The following is an 8,268-nucleotide window of genomic DNA, read 5'->3' on the forward strand; positions in this document are numbered from 1 at the left end:
AACTCATCCAATTATCTGAAAACCGCTAATCTCATCAGCTAGTTTTGCCCCACCTTTATTTAGAAAGGTTTGTTCTGACGTTTTTCAAACTATGTAAACAGATATAATCAGCCATCATTTCCACAAATGGCATGCCAAAAAAGAATCTTGCATAAACAAAACAGTTTGTTTTTGTGTTCATTTAGAGCATCTCTATTTTTATTTTCTTCATCAGCATGTTAATGTAAAACCCTTTTTCACATGAAACAAGCCTCTATCTAAAACCGTTTATCCCAGAGGCCAATTATGACTTCAGCTCCTCTATTCTTTGTAAAACTCTGGCCTTTCCCTGTATTTGCACATCACATTGCCCATGTGGAAAGGACCTCTTCACAGTATACATAACAACAGCCTTTGAGGACATGCCCCTTTCCCTTAACCCACAGTATTTATGTGTTGGAGTTCGACATCAGCTATCTTTGTCCTGTTTAGAAAAGACTCCTGTTATCTAAGAGTTATTTCCAACGCCCAAACATGTCAGTGACAGCTCCCGTCTCCCGTCACTCTACTGACCCCATTAGACATGAGGGAGCCCTGCCAGGAGAAGAGAGCTGAGCTGAGCTGAGTGTTGTGCCGGTTGCTGAGGGGACTCACCTGTTGATTCCAAGCTGTCTTGCATTTGTCCTGCTCATCTCCATGGAGCCGGAGCTTCAGCAGGCTGTCCCCGTCTGTCTGCCTCACTGTCTGCCCACCACTCTTTTATAGAGAGAGCCTGAGTGAGAGAAAGGCGGAATGAGAAGACAAGAAACAGGAGAATTTCCTCAGGAGGTGGAGCTAGGGCCGTACCACAACACTGTGATTAGAGTGGAGTAAGAGGGAGGAGGGAGGGACGGAGGAGGAGAACGCCAGCGAGCGCTAACCCCATTGACTGAGCGTGTGCGCCGCAGATCCCTTACACTGAATGGTGGTGCGGCGGATCATCCTCCTCAGTCAGCATTAATGGGATCAGGCAGCTGTGTGACCAGAGCCGACCTGGCTCAGGGTTTACCAGGGATGACTGAAGAGCACGGCAGAGACAGCCATTGTTTGGTGGGTAGGAAGGGACAGTCCAACCAGCCACTGTTACCATCCAAATTTGGCTAAATTTTTGTCTAGCCAGTTATTTAGTAGCATGTTGTTTGATTCCACAGCACATAACTGTGTTTAAATAACAGACCACATCAAGTAAGGGGAGCTCCATTCAATTATCACATGAACTCACTGTACTCTCTCTCTCCCAGAGTCATCTTGGTGACTGTGCATAGGAACCCTGTGGTGTGGGCGTCTTGGAGTTTTAACAAGATCTCACAGCCCTCACGACATAGCCCATATGTCAAGCCCTTTAAGCTCATACCATGGGTTAAAACGTGGTTCAAAACACACTCAGCAGAAAGTGTGTGAAAGCCCTGGATATGCCCTTGTTTTGTCTTGGATCAAATCTGAACTTCAACTGGATGCTTTCTTTTGCTCAGGCATGTTTGTTTGTATAGGAAAATGACAGCTGTAACATGGTGCTGCTGACAGCCAGAGGAAGCCAACAGTCGGTGTAATGACAGGGTTAGGGTTTGAACTGGAGGAGCACAACTGACTAGTATCTGTGTTTTCAACGAGAATGACTGCAAAACTGAGTTAAGAGGAAAGAGCATTTTCATCACGATAAGTTGTTTTTTGTAATAGATTACAACCAAACAGCTAAAATTACAAAACAATTCTATTGTTTATCTATGCCATCCTTTGGAGAGATCGTTTGAACAAACAAGTACGGCAAAGTATGAAATACTGCTCAAAATGAATAACTGCCCCCACACGCACACACACACACTCACACACACACAGCATAGTTCATGCCCTACCCAGTGTGTAGTCGTCTGGAGACATATTCCTTCAGAGGGGTGGGTGGGCGTGTGGGCGTGCGTGTGGGGGTGAAAGGGGGTGGGAGTGGTGGATCAAACCACATTCCCACAGCAGAGGGAGTGGGATAGTTATGTTGGCCCAGGAGCCTGGATTACAGCAAGATCTTCAGTCCAGATTCCCCCAACCTCTCCCTCTCCTGCGGATAAAAGACACCGCTGTTTCTCCTGACACTGGGGGCCCCTCCAGGTCCAGACCCTTCTGCAGACTCAGTGGAAAATGTCCTCACTAATGATGCTGTGCAGACAGTCCCTAGCCCCGCACACACAGCTGAACTGGCGTTGTTCTCTTGCATAAATACATTAGTCTCAGCCATCCTTTTCTCCTCAGACAAACAGCCTGTGGAGCCTAATGCCATTAGCTCATTCTGTCAGACAACAAATCTGATGGACTTCCTGTTTGGTCCTTCAAATTGTTATCATCGTGGTGACTCCCACAGATACTGCTGACAAGTCTAGCCAGAGATGATGTAATGGCTAGGCATGCAATTATCACAGCGCATGTTTATTGTGTGGTCTATTTTCAAATCAAATGTCTTCAAACACTTCTGAAAAGGCCTGTATCTGGCTATTCTCCTTTTTAGTCAGTCATTTTACACATGTCTGAATATGTGAAGCATGTCTGATTGTGTATGGGTCAGGAAGGGCTGTGTGTGTGAAGACCTCCTGAAAGGAAGGAAACCATGTTGCTCTCTAACCTCTCTGCAAGACATTCTCACCACAACATTCTGCCTGTGTACCTCTGGAGGAAAGGACTCCAAAAAGATGAACAAAGACAGATTGTAAGTAGTGAACTACAGAAGAAAAAAAAAACAGTAAAAAAGGTTCATCTTTTTCATTTCAGAGCCTGAAAGCATAGTGAGACTGGGAATAATAAAATGAGTTGGAAGGAGCAGGCTGTAACCCAAGCCCTGCTGCAGATACTTTACATTAGCACTGAAGACCCTGAGAGGCTTGGTGAAGCCAAGCCAAGCCAAGCCAAAGCCACAGCAGCCAGGCCTCAAACCTCAGGACACGGAGGAGTTCCAAGACTGCTCTGGGAGTTTTTTCTGCTGTGGTGAAGCCATCTAGCAAAGCAGTGTCTCCTTGCATTCTTCACCCGCTGAATATGAGCAACGAATGATCATTGTCAAACATTAAGCCTGGATGGATGTTTAAGGGTTTTCTTGCTTCATGTGGTCACACACGTTTCGATATAATATGAAACATATTCAATTGATTATTTGGGGAGTTTTGTCAAATCAACAAAGTAATGATTGTTCTCAATAAAAACATTTTATTTAATGTAGGGCTCAAAGAATCATCACAAAGAAACACTAGTAGTATTTGAACAGGAAAGTCATGAGAAAGAGAGCGAGAGAGAAAGAGAGAGAGAGAGAGTTGGGGTGGGGGGGTTAATTATTTAAGAGAAAGGAAAGGAAGTAGCATCTGACAAAAAATCCTACCAAGGACTTTGAATTGCATTTGTAATTCTCATAACAGTAAAACTGTGTTTATAATGTGGTGTTGTTGGTAACAGTCTCTGACGATGGTGGCCATCTACATCTATTTTTTTTTTCTTCTCCAAAACCACATTTCCTGATTGAAGCTGGGAGGTCTGCTTTGCTCTAACCACGACCTAGGAGAAGTGGTTTTAATGTTTTGCTAATATTCCCTTCAGGTTGGCGGCTGGTGATCTTTCTGTTTTCAGAAGGCTTTGTACCTTTGAACGAGGGCTTCAACTTTACTCTATGGCTCCGTTGCAATTTTCCCCCTTTTCTGGTATGAGCCATTCTGGAAAATGATCTAAACATCTGAAGCTCAAAACAATGTTCCGTCCAACACTCACGGAATTTCCTCATTTTCTGTTATTTAATGCTTTGAAGTAGAAATATCAAAGTGAGGCAAGAAAGCGAAACATTTGTTTTTGGATGTGATCTTTCAAAACCTGTGAATCCATCGTGAACCCATCCAGAGTTCGACCAAAAATGACTGGAGTACAAGTACTGCAGCACCTCAACACATCCCAGGTGGGTTGGATTGCACTTTAGTCATCACAAATGGTGGGTGATTTTCCCGGATGTTCTGATTCATTTAGAGATGGACTGGAAAAAGGGAGGGGCGAAGGGAGTTCATGTCATGTCAGTTTATTTGATTTTTCATTGCTTAAGGAGTCATTTGATTGATTTCAGTTTGACCCCTGGTGATCACATTTACCCAAGGGCGTAGGTTTGGTCTCAGCTTTGGTAGGGACAACCCCCCCCCCCCCCATATAAAAAAAAACATAGTTGATGTTATATTGAACAGGCAAACTTTATTTAAATGTATTAACATTGGTGTACTAACTTGTGGAACTTGGAACTGATTTAAACATAATAAGAATAATAAAACCTTAGTTTAAATAAAAAACAAAACGTTCTCCACCTCATCTGAAGCCCTGATGGTCCAGCTGCTGCTTCCTCAACCTGCACTACATCTGCACTGGATTTCTAAGTTTCCTGAATGCATTTCAAAATATTGCCTTAATGAACAAATTACATAACTGAGAAGTACATGAAGTGCATTTGTTTGTTCTGAAATTAATCTGAAATATGTAGGTAATTGGTTCAGGTTTTATGGAGCTGTACAAAGCCTACATTATCTGTAAGGGAGAGTGGGGTAATTTGTGCCAGCGGGGAAGTTGTGCCACCCCTTATTTCTAGGGAACCATAGAAAAAAATTGGTCAAGTGACCAATTCTGGCCCGCCAGCGCAAAGGAAGTTTCTTTTGTGGATGATGTAGCAATCTGTGTTTGTAAGAAAAAGGGAGTTTCTTTTGTGGTTGATGATGCAGCAATCTGTCTTTATTCCAGTTAAGTGCGCAATCTTTTTTCCAGTAAAGTGCGCAATATTTATTCCAGTAAAGTGCAGTAACAAAGCACGTGGAACATACCCCGGATTCAGCGTGCAGATCTGAAGAGAAAAAAAGACTTGTGGTTTCACTTGAAATTCATCATCTTTGAAGCTTAGCTGTGTTAGCTAGCTGTCTAGTCCTGCAAGGTAGCAAACACAGTTCGAAGAAAGCATACAGAGAGAGAGGGCAATAGGGCCGGACAGCAACTTTTTCATGCCCCCCCCCAGGAATTACTCTATGAAATGTTACCATACATTGTCTTCCCCTACAAAGAAATGGGATCTTCGCCTCTGGTGACGTCACAACAATATGATATTAGACAAGTATTTAGAGGCTATAGCACTGATTGTGACCACTAACTGACATTTAAAAAACGTTTAAAATACACCAGAACCAAGTATGAAATATTTCTAATATATGCAAACTTTATTTCATTTTTCCGTAGCCAGTAGGCCTACACATTCACTGCCCGGAGTTCAATTTATGCAAATGTCCTCCATCATCTACGATGATATCCACATACATAGCCTAAATTAGGCCTAGAGGCCGATGTTGAAATAGGCTGGGTATTGCCTTACAATTATTGCCTATCGCCAACGAGAATCTAAACATGTAAACAGATCCAAACAAAACATATAACACGATCGATTATGTGGCATGTTCCAGATCTCGGCATAAATTATAAACGTCATTAACATTCACAACTCCTGTGAATCCACAATAAAGAATCCGAAAGTTTGGTCTATGTTAATTTGCTCCTTTATCTCTAGATACCCTCAGATTAAGTTCATAAACTTTTAGCCTAAAATTTAGCTTTTGAACAGAATAGCTTGTGGCCAACGATTTTACTCTGTCGCTGTCATTGTTGACGTCCTTGACTGTTCATCGCTAATTTAACTTATCTTAACTATGCTCCTCGATAACAACTCCAAAATATGTTTCTGCTTATTGCTAGTCATTGCGACAGTGGAATGCGTGAGTGGAAAGTAGAAGAAGGTGCTGCAGCATCTCCATCTTCTAACTCGTCGCATTTTTGCCAAAATACTCATCCTCATGTGTCCACGGGACGCGACATCGTGTCGCTCTCATTGGGATAGAATGGAAGCGATTTGTCGCCTGCTGAGGAAAAAGTCGTCTCTGCTGCCTGCTGAAAGTTGGGAATTTTTTAACTCTATGCAAATTAATGTGACTTGCTGCGTGCTGAGAGCCAATCAGTTAGGCGTGTGTGTGATTTGGAAGTCAACGTAGCTCAATGTACTAAAAAATATCGAAACAAGATGGCGGAGTCTCGGGACTCAATTACCGGGACATATTTTATGTGAATAAAGGTTATCTACACGACTTTTAAATCGACTCGGTTTGTTGTTTATATGCTACATGAATGAACAGAATATTGTAGGTCTTAAATTAAGCTCTCAACTATTAGTTAGCTTGCCGCTGATACTTTGACCGAAAACCCATTGAAAACCCATTGTAGCTAGCTAGCTAGCTGCTAAATAAGTTACATACAACGTTTTCGTGATTGAACTGGCTGATATATATGGTTTAGATAGAATAAATGCACAAATTATAAATTAAAGTAATCAGCGCAACATCTTAACTGCTTAACATCTTAACTCTGAACTATTACGGTTAGCTTGCCGCGGAAATTTTAACCAAAAACCCATTGGAGCACATAGTGGCTAGCTAGCTATCTGCTAATACGTTTCATATACTTGAACATTGCTACAGCCAAACTGAATTTTCTGACCACGCCCCCCAGGCGACTTGGAGACCCAGCGTTACAGTACCAACTTCAGTACACACACGTGAACCTCATAAAGCAAGATCTCCATGCATGCCTGTGATAACTAAAAACTAGCAAGCCCATTTGTTTAACATTAGTTTTTTTCCCCAAAGCAAAAATATGTATTAAAGCTCTATAATTTATGTATTAAATACATAATAATGAGTAAGAGCTTTATTTATTTTTCCCTGCCTGGAGCTAGGGGGTGCTGCAGCGCCCTCAGCACCCCCCTTCCCGCGCCACTGCCTACTGGATTGCAGTGCAATGAAATATTGTATTGATTAATTATATGCTGCATACATTTGGGCATCCCAATTTATTGCACCTTTTTACTACCTACAATGTATAACATTTATTCTCAAAATAGCCAGTGTGAATGATAACATTAATGGGTAACATTGTCTTAACATCCCTTAAAAAACAGTATTTGAATGCAATCTTTACCAAAATGGACAATTCAACGTCTTATCTGAACCCCTTATGCTGATTGATCACCCTGCTCTTCATCTGTTGCTTCAGGCTGCTGTTTATCCTGCACAGCAATTCATCAATTCAATACAATCACTAACCATGCTAAGTTGACTGCTGATTACTTTTGCTTTCAACAAGACCAGCTGCTGCTAACACACTGGTCGAATGATTGCAGACGCTAGGGATAGATTTAATACAAGCAAAAGGTACATGCTCTACACACTAACACTTTTAAAACATGTTTCCATTGTAGAATGGCTGGCGAAGTAAGGCTAGCAGGATCGCACTGTGTGGGTAGTGTTCCTACAAGCTAGCTAACAACGACATGGGCTTCTTGATAGCGGCTTACTCTCTGGGTAGAAAAAAACGTATGGCATCTCTCTTCTTTTTAGGTGGCTTTTTCCTATCTACAAAGCACAAAAGGGTCAAAATATCAATGCTGAGACCAAACGAAATAATGATATGAGGCTTTATTATTTCCTGGAGTATTTAGTAGCTTACCGTGTCAGACAACTGTCTGCCAGTGGCAGCTCTTTTCTGCAAGTTAGGTTTCACGACGCGTTCCTGACTCTGCCACTTCAGCCAATTAAATCAGTGTGGACACGTGTCCAATTTCCGATTTCAGTCCGATTTAAATTGGATATTGGACACATGTGTCTCCCCAGAACTAGATTCATTGTGTCCGACTTGAGTCCCACTGGACTCCGATGTAAACCCCTGGACACACGATTCGATTCCGCTGGTAGTTGGACTGGGCGCGCATGTGTCTCTCGTATCTGATTCAAATTGGACAACAACAACTTTTGCACGTGCTTGAGATCGTGCCCACAGACATATAAATGCATCATATATAATGTATATGATATGATAAACGCTGCTAGACGCTCAGTTCTTGTGCTCCCTCTCATTCACGTTGAAATACTGAAAGCGAAAGTGAAACTTTGAAACTGGAACGCAACTGTTTGGGACAGAACGCTAATTCAGTGAACAAATATTTTCATATTACTTTCCACCAGTTGTTAGTCATGTAATCCATTCATATCGATGTGAATCAATCAATACTAATACAACTTTAACTGTGGTGTGTTTTTGTTTAATTTCACAACGTATTTACTGTATAATCAACGATAGCAGATGTAAACATTCCGCATTTGATTTGAACTGTCGCGGCCAAGAACTAGATTGGTCACTGCCATGTGCTTTGAGATAGAG

The sequence above is a fragment of the Sprattus sprattus genome (genome assembly GCF_963457725.1).
Source record: "Sprattus sprattus genome assembly, chromosome: 7".
Taxonomy (NCBI): domain Eukaryota; kingdom Metazoa; phylum Chordata; class Actinopteri; order Clupeiformes; family Clupeidae; genus Sprattus; species Sprattus sprattus.